This window comes from Durio zibethinus, chromosome 9, assembly GCF_047325235.1.
Source record: "Durio zibethinus cultivar Kanyao isolate XHJ-2024 chromosome 9, ASM4732523v1, whole genome shotgun sequence".
Classification (NCBI taxonomy): Eukaryota; Viridiplantae; Streptophyta; class Magnoliopsida; order Malvales; family Malvaceae; genus Durio; species Durio zibethinus.
The window spans coordinates 23,165,375-23,187,476 of NC_143170.1; positions in this window are offsets into that span (position 1 = coordinate 23,165,375).

A 22,102-nucleotide genomic window follows, 5' to 3' on the forward strand; every position below is an offset into this window, starting at 1 on the left:
CGTCGACCTTGGTCTGCAGAAATTTCTTTCGGTATTCTTCAATACCTTCGTCCTCTCGTGCACCGGTCACCACACTATGCCGCCGTTCCTGTCGTCAACAGCCCTAAATAAACCTTGGCTTACTTCCTTTATCCAACCACCATAGATACCCCGAGCTTCCCTAACAGTTGTGGCAGGTTCTTTTTTGTTTGGTACAACCCAACCAGATTTGTTGTTGCCGAAATGGCATATCTTGATTTTTCTTTTGGAATTTACGGTCAAACTGATGGCCTGTGCTGATGGGATGATGTTTTCAGAAGCAATTGCTTTTGAAAATTAGGATTTTTTTTTTTTTTTGCTAAAGAGGTTTCTGTGTTAATGGTGAATTGTGGGTCTTGAGTTTCAAACTGTGTTGCCTCTTTTGATTGCCGAATTGTGATTGGTTCTACACTGAGATTGTCGTCTTCTATTTTTTGGGATTGTCGTAACCTTGATTATTCATGAAATTGATTCTGTCGGTTTTTGATTATGGCAATGGTAGTGTGAGGGACTTGGTCCTAAGATGATGGGTTTGCAGGTGGTATTCCGGCACTATGAGTTTCGGTTACTGTGTATGTCGGTTTGATGGCTGAAATTGGGTAGTTCACAGTGGTGTAAGGTTTTCGGGTCTGCGATCTCAGTGAATGATATTCTATACTGGGCTGTCAATGCTGGCAGTTCTGGTATATGATTGTTGGTAGCTGATACATGTCGGCAGTTAGCTGATTGAGGTTTCTATTGTGATTGAGGCAAGGATTGTGATCGGGTTTAATTGGTAAATTGAGAGGCATGTGTAAGGGAAGGTTGGAAAGGCAATAGGTTAAACTTCCACTGTTGATTGCCAAGTTTTGGTTCCTATTGCTTGCTGCCCCTGACTGCTCGACTAATGCCCGTTTAAATAGAGAATCCATCCAATTTGAGAAAGAGTTTTATCAATCTCGATTTCCATTTTGATTTCTAAAATCTCTTTTTTAAAATGTTTATCTTAAGAGATTCAATCTGAGATTCAGTTAAAGGTGAATTCAATCTTAAAAAAAAAAAAAAATCTAAATCACTTTTAAATTCTTATTAAAACTTCTTTTTTCTTTTTCTTTTTTATTTTTTTATTTTTTGATTTTCAAATAAAGATTAAAATAAAATAAAATAAATAATAAAAGAATAGAAATGAAAAATAAAAAGAGGAAATAAAATAAAATAAAATAAAAATAATGAAAAAGGATAAGATTAATGTTGGATTTGTCATCTAAATCAAATTTCAAGCCCCATAAGACAAATAAAGCTTAAAAACTTTAAAAGACTTTGAATAAAATGAATTGTTTATAGTCGTTTTTTTTTGGACATTTTTTATGAAATTAAAAATGTAAAAATATAAATATCCATTATGATAAGGTTCAATTTATTTCAAAGATGTTTTTTGAAAGATTCCTAAAAAATAGAGGTTTATTACTTAAAAATCAAATACTAACTTAAAACAAAGGCACACAACTTTAAAAATTAATTGTTTTTTCAACATAAAAGCACACAATTTAAAAAAAAGAGGTTTCTTTCAATGTGAAGGCACAACTTTAAAAAATAAAAGTTGTTTCAACACAAAGGCATAACTTAAAAAAAAAAAAAAGAGCTTTTTTAACACGAAGGCACACAACTTTAAATAAAAGGGGATTTATTCAACATGAAGGCATATAACTTTAAAAATTAAAAATGATACTTGAAGGTTTTGACAATCATGCCGAAATTTTTATAAATCATGTCTGAAGAACTAGGAGATTATGTCTGGAAGTCTCACAAATCATTTTTAACATTGAAAAATGTTCTTTTAGAACAAAGGCTTTATAATTTTAAAAATTTTAAAAAGATACTTAGAGGTTTCAAAAAATCATGCCTAGAAGTTTTATAAATCATACCTAGAGGAGTTGGAGATTATGCTTGGAGGTTTTGAAAGATCATACCCGGAGGTCTTATGGATCATGCTCAAAGGATTTGGAGATTATGCTCAGAGGTTTTACAAATTATTTTTAACTTTGAAAAATGTTCTTTTAAAATAAAATCTTTAAATTTTAAAATTTAAAAAAAGGTATTCGGATGTTTCAAAAAATCATACCCAAAGATCTTACAAATCATTTTTAACTTTGAAAATTGCTTTTTTAAAACAAAAGCTCCACAATTTCAAAAATTTAGAAAAGTTCCTATAGGTTTTGAAAGATCATACTTTGAGGTCTTATAGAATATGCTTAGAGAATCTGGAGATTATACCTAAAGGTCTTACAGATTATTTTTATCTTGTGACTAAGGTCTTAAGAAAATGATATTAGAGATTTTTAAAATTAATATTAAGAAGTTTTAATAAAAATACCTTGAGGTAAAATCTTATTTGATTTCTTTATCAGATGTTTTTCATCTAAAACAAGAAGATCTTATCTTAAAAAGTTCCCAATAAAAATTTTAAGCTTGAATCTTTCTTTTTTATCTGCCAAAATAAGCAATGAATGCAATACATGGAAATGAATGTGATGTTTATAATGCATAAAATGCATGCGATGAATGCAATGCATGAATCAATACCAAATGTCCTTAATGTGGTAATACGATTCTGGAAACCATATCCCTTTTCCAAACTTACACCATACAATTTTTTAATGAGCTAACAAGTTTTTTCATGAATTGAAGCAAACATTCTCATTTTTTTCTTGGATCAAGCATCTTCATTCTTGAAAACCATTCTTCTTGTCTACGAGTCTTCTTAACTGGAAGTCCTTTACATTTGGCATTTCTCCTTACCCCAAAAAGATAACTTTTATCATAGCATTCACATATTTCTCACAATGAGCATTGAAATTCAAAAATATTTTTTGAACATTCCTCAAAATTTTCAAAAATAGCCGTGAAAATTACCTCACACAACTATAACCAATTTTTCACATGTGATCAAATCTTTTAAAAACTGGTGATTACTACATAGAATGAAAGTGATGAATCATAACTTGGTCTTTCTAAAATGATGCAATGGTTTGGCACATCATGATCTTAGTTATCAAAGATATTTGGCCATTGAATGAGAAAGGGAATATTAATGTCTTCTCATCTAGGCTTATAAATGAAAGCATAAATTTCTTGCAAAAAGATACATTTTGGCACTCCCTTAGTTTCTGGCAAAGGTTCATTTTAGCAAATGTTAGGATTAGTTATGAAAGGCTCAAAGTTTTAGGAAATCAAAAGAAGGCTTATATTTAAAACAATTCATTGAAATGGGATTGATCTTAAATTTCTCAAAAGTTCCAATGCATCAAGGTTCATTTGAAAATGCTTTTATCTAATTCTTTTTGCACCAATCATAAAATTTCATGATTTGTTTTTAGATTTTCACTTTTACTCTAAACCACCCTTTTGGGTTTTTACCCTAGAGCCTTATTTTTTTTCTTTTTCTCACCTTTTTCATGATTATTCCACCATGAATTTGAATACTCAAAATTCATCTAAAACCAAATTAATGATTTCCTAAGGAACAATCCTTCCAACTTAGGTATCCATACATGATCAAAATAAACTTTTTGAAGGATGTAACGTAGGCTAGGGTTTGAGGTTTTGAAAGAAATGATAAACAGGCTCAAAATATGTGTTTAAGGATAATTGAACTAAGGATCATTTCTTTTCTGTAGGGACAACTTATTTCCCTCCAAACATAACTTTTCATCTTTTTCATTTTTTTTTTCTTGCATGAGTTCAAAATTTTTAGAACTCAGCTTACTTCAAACTTGCCATTTAACAAAAGGCATTATTTATTAGCCTTCAACATAAGATCTAATGCTATCTTCATAAAATCCCCTTTTTTTTAGAGAAAACTTACCCCCAAATTTGAAAGGTGATCATTGGTTAAGATTCATCCAGAAAGAAAAATTAACAGGTTCAAAAAGGGTAATAATTGAATTTTTTTTCTTTCATGAAAAGAATTTGAAAAATAATCATTTTTCATTTCAAGTATGGATACTTCCATTGAAAAGCAATTCTTAGGAGATGACCTTTTTTTCTTATTAATTTTAGATTTAATTAAGTGTCTAACATGTATGATGTCACAATCAACTTTTTTTTTTTGCATTTTTTTTTTGTAACTCATATTCATAATGCATTTTCTCAACTTTCTACTCAAGTGAAGCTTAACATAACAATCTTCCTTTTCGTAACCTATTCAGATGTTCATCAGTTAGACTAGTCAAAACGGGCTATTTGGGACATCAAGTAAATTTGACTTTTTTTAATAAATTTACCCTAATATGAGATAGAGGATCACTTGGTAAAAGACTGCAAAAGAGAAGAATGTTACGCAAGTCAAGATATTGAATAAATTAAGAAAATATGAGTATAAGATTTACAAAGGAATTTGGATGGTGAAGTTTTTGAAATAGCCTTGATATTTATCAAATCCCCAAAATCCAGAAAGTTTAAGAGAGTGCTTTATCAACCATCTCATTACTTATAGCCTAAATGAAAACCAATAGCTTTTAAGATTAGTCAAATGGGGGTAAGGTTTGTGACATTTTTGTATCTAAGGGTTTTCAAGATTCCAATGTAGAATGAAATGTTCAATGAAATGGCTTTGGATGTTCATTCTTAATAGCAATTACCAAATTTCTTGAGATATTTCAAATGCACTTGAAAATTTTTGCTTTTGCTTCATGAGTGTTGTACTAGCGATGAATAGATTGCATAAAGTTTTTAATGATTAAGCTATTTTGAAGTGAAATTACCATAATTAAGAATTAGAATGATACACACATGGTATTTCAATCACGTATGCATGAATGAATAAATGAATGGATGTACTATTGAGTTTTTACCATATAACAATTATTAATAAAAGAAATTGAAAATTGAAAATTTGTTTTAACAAAGTTCCAAGGGTACAACCATAAATGCCAAATAACAAAATTCTAAAACTATAAAATCTATCATATCTTAATGAACTTCTTGATTTGTTGGTAGTGGCCCTGTTCCTCATTTAAAAAATTAACCAATTGTTGTCCATAAGTTCCAAATGGTTGCACCCTTATCTTCAATCCTATAACCCTTTCTTCCATTTCGGATAACTTATGAGTAACCATGCAAATCTGATTAGACAAGTGCCTCAAATGCTTCTACTTTGCCACTCATGCGTTTTTCAATTTTTCATTACTATTAGCATACATTTGGCATTTGTTGGTCAGGATGCCCACTTACATTGTACATTGATAAACCATCTCTTGAAGCATTTGATTTTGCCTCTGAACTCTAGCAATAACCTTTTGCCCCTTCTTTTACCCTTACTTGTAATGGCTCATTTTCCTTCAAAAGTCGAGCAAGTTTAAAGGTGATTGATGAGTGCGTTTGTCTAAATTGGCAAAGAAAGTCTTCTATTGATCTTTTTCTGCACTAAATACTTGAATATTCTTTTTTTGCATCTTCAAGTTATCTTTCATTTCTCTCATCAACCTTTTATTTTCTTGTTCAAGCTTATTTCTCTTCGTGTAATTTTCTTTTAACAATCTTTACTTTAAGCAATGGTTTTTGTATGATGGGTTCCGTAAGGCAATCAGACTTGCACTCTTAGGGAATCATCATATCTTTGGCCCTCCTAGTGTGCCATACAAAGTATTCTAGAGTAACGTCGTAGGCAAGCTTCCCTTAACCAACCCTGATAGTTTTCTTTTAGGCCGCGGTAATTTCTTCTACCTTTCTAAGACTCTGATTTTCTGTGAATGAGAATTTTAACTCATTAGGTCCATGAGTCATTAGAATAAATTGCTCATACCTAAACTGTCTTTGTACCATTATTAGATAGTAACTAATAGCTCTTTACAAGCCTAAAAGGGAAACCTAAGGCTAACTCCTACAATTGTACATCATAGAAATATGTTGCATCCATGGTACTTTCCATTCCATGTCTTTACTAGTGAGCTTTTGCAAGTAAGAGACCTAATCTTTTTTTGACCTTGCATTCAGTTATTTGCTATTGCAAAATCCTCTAATGGGATAATTGGAATTGAGGTACGACTTGCAAAGCTCGCTTTCTTTGCACTCAAAATGGCTCTTCTTCCAAATATAAAGTAGTTGTACACATCCAATAAAACGTCCTTTTTCATCATATAGATTTGATCTTCAGCTTGATCTACAACGCCTACCATAGCAATTTTAACATACCTTAGAACCTTTGGGAAAACTACCAGTCCATATATGGTTAAAGCCATTATAGCCATGCCTCGTTCATCATCTAAATGTGCTCTAATGGAGCTTTGTAAAAAGCTCCATGGAATCATTTTGCCTCAACATTTTAATTTAATATGTGCGTTAACCTGTGGCAAATTAAACCCTATCATTTTGGCAAGCTTTTTATAGTAACATGTTTTATTGGTCTAATAAATTTTATTTGGGTAATTGATCAATCTTTAATGAATGTTGATTACTTTGCTCATTTCAATCCATAACTTATTTTTTTTGCCTAAAAAACCTTTTTTTTTAACACTTGTGAAATTTATATTTTTTCTAATCTTTGTTTCATAAAAACCACTTAAGAACTTAAAAATCATTCATGATTAGGAAATATATACAACAAAAATAAGTGTGAAAGATAAGCATAATGGTGAAAATATAAAGATCACTGTAAAGTTAACTACAAACTTCTATTAACATCACAAAGATAAGAAATAACTTTTAGATCCCAAATGGTGTTCACCACCAACATGATGGAGATTCATTATGATAGCATTGGAGCCATGTTTAGGCCAACAAGGCATTGGTACAATGTGCCAATAATATTTTGACCCTAAACATGGCTACTATGGTGAAGGGAATGAATCCATACCACAACTCTTTATCGAACAAAGACACAAGCTTAATTTAGTATTATTGTTGAATGTAGTTTTTTCATTTAAAAACTATTTTTGACCAGGTGTCAATGTTAAACAACAAAAAATAAAAAAAATAAGGCTAAATACTCATTTCGCACATATACTATACAGTTCATATCAATTTGGCACTTAAAAAAATAAAATTCATAATTAGTTACTCTAACTTTCATTATATCATCTACTAGTACTTCGAACTAATGTTGTCAATCAACTTGCTAACATGGCATAAACATTCAATAAAATACTAACACGTGTTAAAAAAGTTCAATCACTACCACATTATCAATTGTCATGTCATCATTAACAAAAATTTAAAAAAATTATAAAAATTTTCAAAAGGTTTTAAAAAATTCTAAAAATTTTCAAAATATATAAAAATATTATGAAGAATTAAAAAATTAAAAATCTAAAAACATTTAATAAAAAATTCCAAAAAAAAAATTCTTCAAAAATATGAAAATTTTAATAAAAAAAATTTCTTAGATTTGACAAAAATTACAAAACCATAAAAATTTTCAAATTTTAAAAAGAAATCTAAAATTTTATGCAAAACTATTAAAATTTAAAAGATTCAAAAAATATGAAAAATAAAAAAATCTAAAAAATTATGAAAAATTCTAAAAATTAGAAAAAACCCAAATACCAAAAAAATTTTAAAAAAAGAAAAAAAAATCTTAAAAATGAAAATTTCCAAAATTTCAAATAAAGAAGAAAAATATGAAATAATAAAAAAATATGAAAATATCTAAAAAATGAAAGATCCAAAAATTAAAAAAAAAAAAACCTAAAAGTTAAAATTTCTCCATAAAATTGAAAAGCTAATTTGGAATTTTCAGTTTTTTTTATTTTTAAATTATTTTGGTTTTTTTTTTAATTTTTGTTTTTTTAAAATTTTAAAATTTTAAAATTTTAAAATTTTAAAATTTTAGAATTTTTATATTTTTTTATTCTTTGAATTTTTTCATATAATTTTTATGTTTTAAAATTTTCAATTTTTTTCAGAATTTTTTAATTTCTAAATTTTTTTAATTTCTTGGATTTTTTTAATTTATTGCATTTTATTAAATAATTTTTTATTTCAATAGATTTTTTTTAATTTTTAATTTTTTTTAGAATTCTTTTTTTAGGTTTTTTTAAATTATTAGGGTTTTTTATATTTTTTAAAAATTTTGAAAATTTTTATGAAATATTTGGCTATTTTTTTTATTTTTGATTTTTTTAATTTTCTTATAATACTGACGTGACAATTAATAATTTGACAATAAGACTTTTTTCATGTGTCAGAATGTTATTGGATGTTCATGTCACGGTAGAAAATTGATTAATGAAGTTAATTAAAAATATCAAAATGAACGACAGAATAAAAATTTAAGTATTTAATTGCAAATGTTATTTCTTTTGTTACTAACTTACAAAAAATATATAGTATACGGGTCAAATTAGTGTTTAATCCAAAAATATGGTTTTTTAGTTAAAAAGTTTGGTTTTGCAACCCAAACCACAAGGCTACACCTTAGGGATTTTGTGGTGAAAAATTATTTTTGGGATATAAAATATCTATATTATCCTATATTTTTAATATCTTATTATTTTATGAATATATTTTAAATGTTTTAATTATTCACAGCATTTTTTACCAGCAATATTAAACACTTAAATTTTTTAATCATATTTTTCTTATCACATTGTTTAAATGCATTTTTTTCAACTAAAGTTTTTGTAACCACAACAACAATACCAAACTAGCCCTTAATAGATTTCTCAATCTCAACTATAACACTAATCGATTTGCCTTCATGGTTGCAGATCATGGATGATAACCACCCTCTGCAAAGTAATTGCCTTGTTATCCTAAGTAACTGTCTTCCATCTGCCTTGTTGCAATTCTTGAGTCAGTTTTTAGACCTTTTTATTCTTCCCATATTAATCTTAACCAATTGTATCCTAATATAGCCTTCAAATTGATTTATAATAATTGGTTTTGATTGAATTTGTTTTCATTAAATTAGACTTATATGATCATACTTATAATCCATTTTCTAAGTTATTTTAATTTATACCAACACCTATATACTAATATAGAGCACAAGGTCTAAGGATACAGTCGATACTCAAGAGCATACTTGGCTAATTGCCATGTTCCTATCTTAGTCATACCAACAAGCAAGGAGGTAAGCTATGTAACATGGACTTAGGTTCTGGTATCCAATACAAATAAGCATATAAAGGTCAAACTTGTGCTTATAATTTTGGATGCACAAAATCATATAAGTTTTTTAAAATAAAATATGAATATATGGATTCAGTTTTTAAAAATAATACCTTGTATGAATAATTTTCTTTCTATTATCACCAAGAAAATTTTCTTTAAATACTTATATTCAAAATTTCTTATTATTAATGTTAATTTTTAAATATTTAAAATTTTTTGTTTAATAACCTTAAATCTTACAAATTTTGAAATTGTACTTTATACGATCAAGTAAGAGCTCAAAATATAAAAAGGCCTACAACACTTTATATTTTTTTTTCAGCTAGATTAGAATACTTCATTTTGTTTAAGAAAATGAATTGTTGTTGTAGGCACGACACTTTGAAGCCCATGTTAGAATAAAATGAGGGAGCATTAAATGCACCCTTATTTTTTTTCTCTACATCCAAAATTTTTTTATTATGAAAATACCTCTAAATAAAATTACTTAATTAATCTTTGATAATTTACCCTTTAACTCCACTTATTCTAAACTTTCATAAATACATATTCAAAAAGTTTTTAAATTGTTTGGCTATAAATTTCTAAAATGTCTTTAAACTTTTTGAAAATGCAAATCCTAAAGACTTGTAAACTTCAATTCCCAAACCCTAAACACTGTATCTAATTCCCAAACTATTTTGTTATATGCAAAAGTGTTAAATTGTTGAATTCTTTTGAATGAATTAATTGAGTATTTCATCTTTTTCACAAACGGGAGGTTGCATGGATAAAAGGTTACATATATGTATTATATGATGAAAATGTATGTAAAGTGTTTAACATTTACAAATATAACATGATGTACAAATATAAAAAAAGTTTCATATTTCAAAGTTAGACATTATGTATAAATATATATGCCCTATATGCATAAACTTATATCTACTAGTCCTAATCCCTGCTCATCTTGTTTCACAAATATAAAAAAATTGTCTAATATTTCAAAGTTAGACATTATGTACAAATATATATGCCATATATGCATAAACTTATATCAACCAGTCTTAATCCCTACTCATCTTGTTTCACAAATAAACATTTAGGTAGAGCCTGAGTTACGGTAGAAAGTGGGCTTTTGGTGCTAGTGCTATTGTAGGTGGGAAAAAAGTAGGCATGCGTGGTTTGTTATGGGTGTTGGTGGGAGTGGTGCTAAGGATCGTGGTCTCATCAATGCTGGGGTAGGCAGTAAGGCAATGTTGGAGGTTAATACAGAGGCAATGTTGCTTGTCTAAACTAACTACTACTAGCTACAGTTGGTGATTTAGACAATATGACATGTGCTCTAATAATTGCTCATTTTCGTACATAAGCTTCCTAATTTAATCCACTAAATAGAGCATCTTGAATAACATACAATATCATCGAGCTTGACTACAAACGTTAACAAGATAATCAATATCGAAAACATATTTTAATTAATATTACATTAACAACAACTAATAAATCATAACCTACATTATCACAATAGACCTACTATTGACCAATTGAAACAAAAATTTAAATATAAATTTTGGATTTTGAATGTGCTAATGTGAAATTGATGCATACCAAGCATCATATTATAGTGAACACTCACTCAGTGTTTTACTTTCTTGCCTTTGACATTCAGTAGGCACAACATACATATCCCATGTCTCTTAATATTGGTTTAAAAAGTTATAAGCAACATCATACGTGCTAGAAGACGAATCTTGATCGACTTAAGATAATATCAAAAGGGTTAAATGAATGGTTTGTACAAAACCAAAATGTTGTATAACCCTCTCCAGATGATATGACTCTGTGATAAACTTGCATTTCATATACCTAGACAAAAAAAAGTAATCTTAGGTAATGGGTGCTCATGTTGTTGTTTCACATAAGGGTCCTAACACACATGATATAGAAGTAAGTCATCCAATTACAGTTGCTCCCATAATCATTGCAATGGATTTATATACATACAGGGCATCCATTATTAAGCACAAGTTTCAATATTAGAATATGTCATGTTAACTACCGAGCTAGAAAGTGCTTATAAATCCATGCCTATGTTAAATACATGAAACATTGTCATTCATATGTTGGTTTCCATTAAATAAATAGACATAATTAATCCATGAAATCATTTAACTATTTTAATATACATACTTAAAGAAATGTGATATAACCAATTTTTTATTAATGTTAGCCCGGCTCGTTATACCAAGTTACCTATATAAAGATATTAGGTAAGTTGTCTTCAAGTATATCCATCGGGTGTTCAAGTCACTTAAAGAGGTTAAGAACACTACTAGTATTTTTATCTCCATTTTTGCCAACAAATAGCATGTACCCTAAAAGATGGAGTTAAAAAAACTCTACTAGCACACTCTACATCTCATGTAAAAGCTTTATACATAACATTGTTAAATGTATCTCGCAACCACTGCAACCTAATGATGGATCACAACAAACTTTGGTCTTGTTACTTAAGCGTCTAACACTCCAAGTAACTATACTAATATCTTATTCACCTCATCAACCGTCAAGTACTAAAATGATATCATAAATCCTTGATGGGTATGTAGAGAATTTTGTACACATCATCTAACATGATACTCATTTCGTCGAATTGTAGGTGAAATGTGTTTGTTTCAAGCTACCATCTTTCAACAAATATGGGTTCTATTGTATTATTGGACATACAATACGTGAAATCGATCAATGAATGCAATCATGACCTAATAACGTTCCTATAGATATGCTACCAAGAAGCATCTAAAGGCCACATCTATAACTTTACCTTATGGTTGATCTATTTTAACCTAGCTCTCATTTATAACAACAATAACAAATAAAAACTAGTTGTTAACTTTACATACATTAAGTAATAAGAATAAATCATAAGTATTATTATGACTGAATTTATTACTTGATTATTCCATATACTTGTCACAACATGTGTCTTGAACCTCTTAATGATAGAAATATCCATCAACTTCCCAAGAAGATGCTCAACCACCTCTTACAAATCATATCTACCCCTATCATTACACTACTAGATGAGATGTCTTTCCTTAATAATTGACTTTAAATGGTCAACAAGTTGCTTATCTCTATGTTGTTGGACTCACCATCTCTTCACAAAGGTAGTCAGATGTGTTTGATTGTCTATTACAACATTGTTGTAACGTATCGGTTTGGAGACTCGATCGTTAGATGTAAAAAATTTAAATCATAAACAAAATATGAAGAGTCACTACCAATATTTTTTAAGGTGCAATTGGTCACCTAAAAATTTTATCTTTTAATAAAACAATAAAACAGGTTTAAAGCTTTATTAAAAATATAATTTTGGACTACGAAAATAGATTGGGTTTGGGATGCGATTACGTATAGGAAAAGATTAGCACTCTTACACTGCCCATAAATTAGTACTAATTAATCATTTGCTATTTGTAATTCTGGATAAAAATAATTTATTATATAAAATTTAATTAAAATTCCCTTTGTTTGTAAGAAATAAAATTAGTTTAAAAGAATCCTTTTACTTAAGGATATTATAAAAATCTTCAAATTAAAGGAAATACCTTCAAAGTCTCTGACATAAAGGCAGAATTTGAAGATAATCTTTTCATTTAAGATTTATCATACTATTCCTTCTAAAATAATAAAATAACACTCTTTGTAAATAATAATCATTAATGACTTTCTGACATCTAAGCAAAGTACCAACAATTATATTTCATAGAAATTATTTTAATTTTATTTGTTTAAAACTAAAAAATTTTCAGAAAACTTTTTATATAATAAAAAAAATATGATTAATATTAAACATCCATTACTAGAGCAAACACATATATATATATATGCATTATAAATGAAGACATTAATCTAAAAATGAAGCATATGCAAATGATGAACAAATGTGAATTTAAGAACAATGTTTTCAAATATAAAGAGACCACATGGACTCTCCAACATCTAGACAGAGTTTGGGTGTGAATTTTTATATTTAAAATCTCATTCTATTATTTTTATTATTTTGTATTTTTATAATTATGGTCAAAACAAATTTATTTTGAGTTGAAAATGTATGAAAATTCTTAATGAAATAAAATTTCTTAAATAACCAAATATCTAGGCGGCATTTGAAAATAGATTATTTTATAAAAGGTTTTCATGCAACTCCATAGAAATTTAAAATGAGTTTGAGATTTTGGGTAGGTTTGGGTTCAAATTTTAAGAATTTATGAACCATTTAAAAACATGTATCATGCATTATAAATGACAACATTAGTTTAAAAATGAAACGTATGCAAATGATGATCAAATACAAATTTAAGAATTGGTTTTCAAATTTAAAGAGACCACCTGAACTCTTTAACATTTAGGCAGACTTTGGATGCGAATTTTTATATTTAAAATCCCATCCTACTATTTTTATTATTTTGTATTTTTATACTTATGGTTTTAACAAAACGAAGTTATTTTAAGTTGTGAAAATATATGAAAATTCTTAATGAAATAAAATTTTCTAAATACCCTAACATCTATGTTGCATTCAAGAACATATTATTTCATAAAAGGTTTTCATGTAAATCCTTAAAAATTTAAAATGAGTTTGGGGATTTGGGTAGGTTCAGATTTGAATTTTAAGAATTCATGAACCACTCTAAAAGTCTCCAACATCTAGGTAGACTTTTAGAGCAAGCTCGTTTTTATAATTTTCTTTTTCTTTTTTTAGAAAAAAATCTTTTTTTGTAATTTTCATATTATTACATCATATAATTATCATGTAAGAATATATATTTAATAAATATTCAAGAATAATATATATGTGTATGCGAAGTATTATTAATGAACAATTTAAAAGGGATATGATGATAATGGATAGAATAATGGATAAATAAATGAATAAAATAGGATAGAAAAGATATGACTAGAAGATAAAAGAGTCTACACAAACATAAAATGGGATGAAAAATGAAGTATAAATGGATCATATAGCAACAAGCATTGGACATGGACAAAGTTAACAAATCAACAAAAGACAAATAATAAAGAACACGTTAACATGCATTACACGTTTAAAAAGGAACAATCCTACTTGCTTTCTAGAATAAACTAATGGAATTATTTATTACGAAGAAGGAATGTTAGGTCAACAACCTTTATTAAATTTAAAATCACAAATGCATGCTCCAAAATAAACCCTGACCAAAAATCATGTTTCATACTATGGGGTAAAATAAAGATATCTTCAAGAGATCAACTTCAAGAAAAGTATTTGATATTGAGAGCATCTAATATGCATCTCAAAAATGAGAGTTCGGGTAGAAAGTGAAGAGGTTTCAGTTATAATCCCAAGAATTCAAGAAAGAAGAATGCTAAAGTTGAAATTAGATGATTCCACACAAAAAAATGAAAAAAAAAAAAAGAATGAATGAAAATGAAAAAACAAAGAAAGGAATACATATACCTCAGAAATGAGAATCTAAGGCAAAAAATGAATAATGCTTCGATTAGAATCAAAAAACTAAGCAAAGACAAGAAAGACATATACCTCAGATATGAGAATTCAGGGCAAAAAGTGAATAAAGTTTTGGTCAAAATCCTAAGTAAAACTTTAAGAAAATAGAATGCTTAAGTTAAAATCATATGGTTTCAAAAAAGAAAGAAAGAAAGAAAGAAAAGCAAATAAAGGAAGACATACTCCTCGAAGATAAGAGCTTGGGGTAAAAAGTAAATGAAGCCATAGTTATAATCTCAAGTAAAAAGAAGATAAAAAAAAAAAAGAAGAATGCTGAAGTTGAAATCAGATGTTTCTAAAAGAAAAAGAAAAAAAATGGGCAAAGAAAGAAAAACACATGACTTTTCATCCAAAAAATGCTCCATAAGATCTTTGGCCTAGTTACCCTAAATAATATAGTTTAAGCCTATTTATCCATTCTTTCAGAACCTTTAACCTTGGCCTTTATTACATACCTTGAAAAGTCCATTTTGATCAAATGTGGACACTTGAATTAAAGAGCTAAGTCCTTAAAAAATTGTATATACTAGTTGGTAAGATTTTACCAAATTGTTTATTGGCAAAATTTGACACACATTGAATTATCAATTAAAAATTTGAAAGTGTATCTTGCTTGGTTTTTGAAATTCAAAATGAAATTTCAAAATTGACCTCTTTTGTTCATTGCCCAAGAAAAGATTATGGTTTCAATATATCAAATGATGACAAGGCTTGCAAATGGAAATTCATGTCCTTTTAAGGATTATGACTGGTGAGTAAAATTATTTAAAAGCATTGAAACATATGAGTGGTCAAGGAAAAGTGTAAAGCTATTGGATAAGTTTTTTTTTTTTTTTATGGTAATCACTAATTACTTCAAGATTCTCGCCATTAAAAAAATTCATATATTTCCCTTTGGAAAGGCATATTTTTTTTATTTCCAAAAAACATTTGAGGCTTTCGAAAATCGCTTATTTGGGACTTTATTGTGAATCATTTTTTTTTTTTTGCTTTTCTTTTATTTTTTTTGGCAAAGTGCTTTTCATTTTATGATTTGGAAATTAATTATGTAAGACTTTTATTCAAAAAAATGCGTAGAGATAAAATTTCATAGAAAAATTGAAAGCATTCATTTCTTTCAAAATAAAGTTTAACAAGATTAATTTAAATAACCCTTAAAGACAACATACACTTGTCATACACAAAAGGTTAAAGGTTCAAAAGAAAACCATCCTATCTTGATCTTTCAACACTTGAAACCTTTTTTCATATTTCAACTCTTCACATTTTACAACTGGACAGAGTCGATTTTCATTGTTCCATTAGTTCTGGAGTCAGAATACCAATCTTGATAAGGTTCTCAACCTTTTTTTTTAGCTATCTATATTTTTTAGTTGAATAGCCAATTGCCCCTATATAATAATCACATTTGCCATTAGGATCATAACTCCTTGTCGATGGATTAGGTATTGTTTTCAGAGGCATAAGAGTGAGGTATCAACTTTTTATTAGTAAAGGCCAAATGTGAAAAATAGGGATTGAAAGTTTCTCTTGGTTATTTCTTTTTCTTTTTTCATTTTTTATTGGTCGGATGATAGGTTCAAATGTAGGGACAAGATTGTGAAAGGTCATTTGGGGATGGAGACTTCTTGGAAAACTTAGATACTTGCTTGGTTGGCAAAAATATGGGCTTTGAGATATATTGCTTATGACTGAGAAGTGAGGTTGATGAAAAGGATAAAAATTGCATGAGATGAAGTTCTTAGGCAGATACCCTTCAAGTGTGACTACTTGCATCTCTCTTTCATTTTTTTTGATGTATTTTCCTTATCAACATCAGTTGCATCATTCAACTTAATCCTACCATTCTTGATTGCATTTTTAATCATTTCTCTAGTAATCACCATGTCAATAAAATCTTTGGAGATATTCTCAATCATTCTTTCATAATAAGGAGTATTCAGGGAATTGACAAATAGAATAGTGAGTTTTTTCTCTGACAAAGGTAGTTATACTTGGGTTGCCACGTCTCTCCATCTATATGCATATTCTTTGAAAGTTTCAATTGCTTTTTTTTTCATATTTTGTAGGGACAATCTATCTAGTGCCATGTCTTTAACATACTTGTATTATGCTAGGAAGGCCCTAGCTTAATCATTTTAGTAGCAAATCCTACTTTGGTCTAGTTAGGCATACCACTTTGTTATAAACCTAATGAGATTATCTTAAAAGCAATGGATCAATCACTTATCATCATGAGTGTAGCTTGTCATCTTTTGATAGTACATGATGATGTGTGTTGAAGGACATTTTGTTCTATCATACTTATCGAAATTTGAGACTTTAAATTTTGACAAAACTGACAAGATCAGGCATTAGACTAAGCTTATTAGCATCAACACTCCTATATATATCATGGCTCTCAACTGCCTTTAGTCTTTTTTCTAACATATCATATTTATCTTTTATCACCATATCTCTTGATGGACCTAACACCTTTTTTGTGGCTCTCATTCTTTTGGATCATCCAAATTAGGCACATCAATGGAATTGTAAGGAATAGACCCAAGATTGACATTTATCTTAATTAGAAGCAACTTGACAGAAGTATCAATATAAGGTTGATGAGTTGCTGGAAGTACTTGTAACGTATTAGGGTCTTAAACATATGGATATATGACAGGTCGACAATTTGTTTCGACTATTCCTTTTTCTTCTATCCAACCTGCTAACATCTGTCTTAATTTTGCCAACTGTCTATTCATATTTTGTTGTATTTTCGTAATTGTTTCCCTAATCTCTCCTTAGGCTCTTTCCATTCTATCCATCCAACTTGTATTTTCATTTTTTCATGATTCTGATAAAGCTCAAATGTTGTAAGTGCACAAATTTAATTGATCTTGTTTTCTATGATGCACTATCCTTGAACATTTTATTAATTACCAAAAGTAAAAAATGCATGACATGAATTCTATTATTAAAACTTTCAAAAATATTTTTTTGCTTTAAAGGTTTAACAACAGTATATTTACAATCACCATTCCTTGTCCTTAGCTAAAATTAAAAACAATAAATTCACACAAATGATGCATGATATGCAAGTCAAATTTTATTATTATTGAATAAGCTCAAATTCTCTCATATATTCAAGTTAGGTTATTTAAAAACATTTTTTTAGCCTCCAAAGTTTAGTGAAAATGTATTTGTAACCAACATTCTTTTTCATAGACTCCTTTAGGCACACCATTATTAAAAATGAAATGTAAACAGAGACGTTCATTCATAGAAAATTCAAAATTTTTTCTTCATTTCTAAAAGTTTCAAGTTTATACATTAAGAACCATCCTAGGACAAGGGCTAAAAAGTGCTAGACTAGCTCTAACTCTCCTTTGCCTCACCTAAAAAATCCAAAAGAAGTAAACTATGATTGCTGGTAAGAATGATCATTTACTTTAAGGCTTTTTCTTTTTATTCATCATATTGACTAGTTTGATTGCCACCTACAGCACAACTTGCTATCTTAACATGGATCAATGAAGGATTCCTATAAATAACTAGCTTCATTTTGGCATCAAAAACCTAAATATCCAACTTTTATCAATCCTTATACCCTATGTTTCAAAGTCGTGCAGTCTTCCAAAGAATGACCCATAACGCCAAGATGGTATTCACATCAGCATTGGAGTCATACCATGTGGGAAAAGGTGGTTTACCGGGTTTAATAGAGACATAGGCAATGAGGTAGTTTTCTCAGAGTAATAGGTATAACTTCATGTAGGATATGGGTATTGGATCAATAGGATTTTTTTTTTTTGGTGTTGTGAGAGTTTTTCCGTTCTATGGTTGGTTTTCTTTACTGGTAAAATGGTGGTATAGTTAGTTTTGGAATGAAATGGGAAACTCTAGGTCAAAAATTTGGTTGAGAAAATGGTGACAAGATAACATGTTGAACAAGTAGTTGTGAAATGTGAGGTGGTAAACATAAATTCAAGTGTGGAATTCTCGGAGGTTGCATGAAATTTGGGAGCCTAATCCTAGGTGCTTGAAAAGGAGATAGAAAACAATTATGAGAAGAATTCAGGCACGGATTTGGACTTGGGATAGTTGGCAAGGGTTGTTTGAAGCCAGGTGATTCTATCTTCGAAATCAAACTTTTGAGTTCAATCATTTGTATGGCCAATTCACCCATTCATTTCTTGAGCTCGCCCAAATTTTGGTCACTGTTTGAATCACCCAATACCTTAGTATGCTAAAAAAAGTGCTAGAACCAATAGGAGCTGGTCAATTTTGATTTGATAGAATCAGAAGTGACAACAATCCTTAAGGAGTAACAAACTCAACCACACCACTAACTTTAACCATTTCTATCAATTGAGCAATATGTTGTTTCATCTTTTGAAGCCGATCCAAAATTTCTCTTGATTCAACTCCAACACACTAATCATTACTTCCAATACATCTTCCATTTTTTTCATTCTAATTTTCACCAAGAAAAACACTTTATTCTGAGACTTAGGCCATAAATTTTATATTATTACCCTTATTGAATGAATGCTACATAAACAATTTTTAACTTATATGACAATAGGGCATGTTTATGAAAACATAAATATGATGACTAAAGAATGTCATGAAATGTATATATGCCTAATGCAAATAGATTTTTATATGTACAGGCCCTAAATGATAAAAATTTCATCCATAAATTTGTATGCAAAGAATTTAATGTTATGTTACAAAGATGGTGGGATATGAAATGCAATGCCTGTTCTACCCTTACCGTTTATGAATCCTTATACATGAAATGAAATATATGTACTATCCATTGATGTGGATAAGACAGAATACATGTATTTTCTCATTATGATATGCATGAGATATGATGCATGTACTACCTATTAAGATGCTCGAAACGTGATGCATGTACTATCTATTAAGATGCATGTGATGTGGTGACATGCTATCCTATTATTTCTTTTTTTAAAAAAATGATAAAAACTGTATGAAAATACGAAAAATGAAATAACATTTAGACTGAAAGTTTTTTTTTCTCTATTTTTTAAGATAAGGAAAAATTCAAGAACACACATTTTTTGTTACACAAAATTACTAATTCGAAGATTTTTCTCTTTTTCATTAATTTTTATCTGGCCAATAAACAAAAAATTGAAAAAAAAACCTTTATTTTTGAAAAATTTTGTTTGTTTTTTTCTTTTTTTTTTTTTAGTTATGGATAATGCTAAAAATTTTCTTCATTTTATTTTAAAACATTTTTTGAAAATGCAAATTTTTGATAACCACAAAAATGAATGAATTACATGTAAAAAATTTAAGTAGAGTTTCGATGCAAATTTTTATATTTAAAATCTCGTCCTATTATTTTTATTATTTTGTATTTTTATAATTGTGGTCAAAACAAATTTATTTTAAGTTGTGAAAATATATAAAAATTCTTAATGAAATAAAATTTTTTAAATACCCAAACATCTAGGTGGCATTCAAGAACATATTATTTCATAAAAGGTTTTCATACATCTCCTTAGAAATTTAAAACAAGTTTGAGATTTTAAGTAGGTTTGGGTTCAAATTTTAAGAATTTACAAACCTTTTAAAAACATATATACATGCATTATAAATGACTACATTAATTGAAAAATGAAACGTATGCATATGATTATCAAATTCAAATTTAAGAATCAGGTTTTCAAATATAAAGAGATCACTTGAACTCTCCAACATTTAGGCAAAGTTTGAGTGCAAATTTTCATATTTAAAATTTCGTCCTACTATTTTTATTATTTTGTATTTTTATAATCATGGTTTTAACAAAATGAAGTTATTTTGAGTTGTGAAAATGTATGAAAATTCTTACTGAAATAAAATTTTCTAAATACCCCAACATCTCCTCGACATTCGGGAACATATTATTTTATAAAAGGTTTTCATGCAAATATTTAAAAATTTAAAATGGGTTTGAGGATTTGGGTAGGTTCAGGTTTGAATTTTAAGATTTTATGTACCTCTTTAAAAGCATCCAACATTTAAATAGACTTTCGGAATAAGCTCGTTTTTATAATTTTTTTTCTTTTTTTTAGAAAAAGATAATCTTTTTTTGTAATCTTCATATTATTACATCATATAATTATCATGTAAAAATATTTATTTAATAAATATTCAAGAATAATATATATGTGTATGCGAAATATTACTAATGAACAATTTAAAAGAGATATGATGATAATGGATAGAATAATGGATAAATAAATGAATAAAAGAGGATAGAAAGGATATGACTAGAATATCAAAAGGTCTACACAAACAAAAAATGTCATGACAAATGAAATATAAATGGATCTTATAGCAACAAGCATTGCACATGAACAAAGTTAACAAATCAACAAAAGACAAATAATAAAGAATACATGAACATGCATTATACCTTTAAAAAGGAACAATAGTACTTGCTTTTTGGAATAAACTATTGGTATTCTTTTTTGTGAAAGAGGAATGTCTGGTCATCATCCTTTATTAAATTTAAAATCAACAATCCATGGTAGGCCTTAGGATAAACGCTTAGCCTTTAGACTTTTTTTCTCATGAATGATCACTTAAGAACTTGTAATAATAGGCATGAAGTAAGTACATAGGAAGCAAGACAAGAAAATGCTTTGAAAGCTTTAAACTTTCCAGGGTGTTCACAGTGGAGACTCTTTCAACAATAGTAATCCTAGCTTGATATTTGGTTAATAATCATCATGCAAAAGAGATAATCATGAAAAGGTCCCAACTTTGTCCAATAAACAAGCAACTAGATTACAAATAAAATAGACATGGAAAATTTCATTCATTCATAGTGGGACCTTAGTTGGACTGAAGCCATAAGCTTCTATGAATATGAAACCTAAAACAACTTACATGAGATGATAAAACTTGGAACTTCCATGGACCCATCCCAAAACAGTAAACAAAAGAACACATAAGAACCAACAAGCTTTCAATTTTCATACAAACCCTATACTGAAACAAACATGAAGAGGAAAGGACCATTTATCTTAATCTCAAACGGAAGAACATGAATATCCAAAAAGTTCAGGAAGACTACTTTCCCTCCCGTTTTCTTCGAGAGATTTTTTCTTTTGACTTTTTCAACCAAGCTTTCCTTCTTCCTCTGTGATTTTTTCTGGTTTTTTTTCAAGAAAGCCCCCTCCCTTTTTCCTCAATAGACCTCTCTTGTAAAGAAGAATACCCTTTAAAAAAATCTTTTTCTTGGTGAGTATAGGCCCTTAAATCAAATCTCATCCAAGGGCTAAAGTTTCTTCTTTTTTTTTTTCAATGAGAAATCTTTAGCTATTGGATCAAGATTTAATAGAAGATCTAATAGTCCACGTTATTCACTACAAAGGTTGGATTTTTATAGCTTTTAACCACATGAAGACCATTTTACCTCTAGTACAAAGTTTTTAGTATTTAGGCTATTTT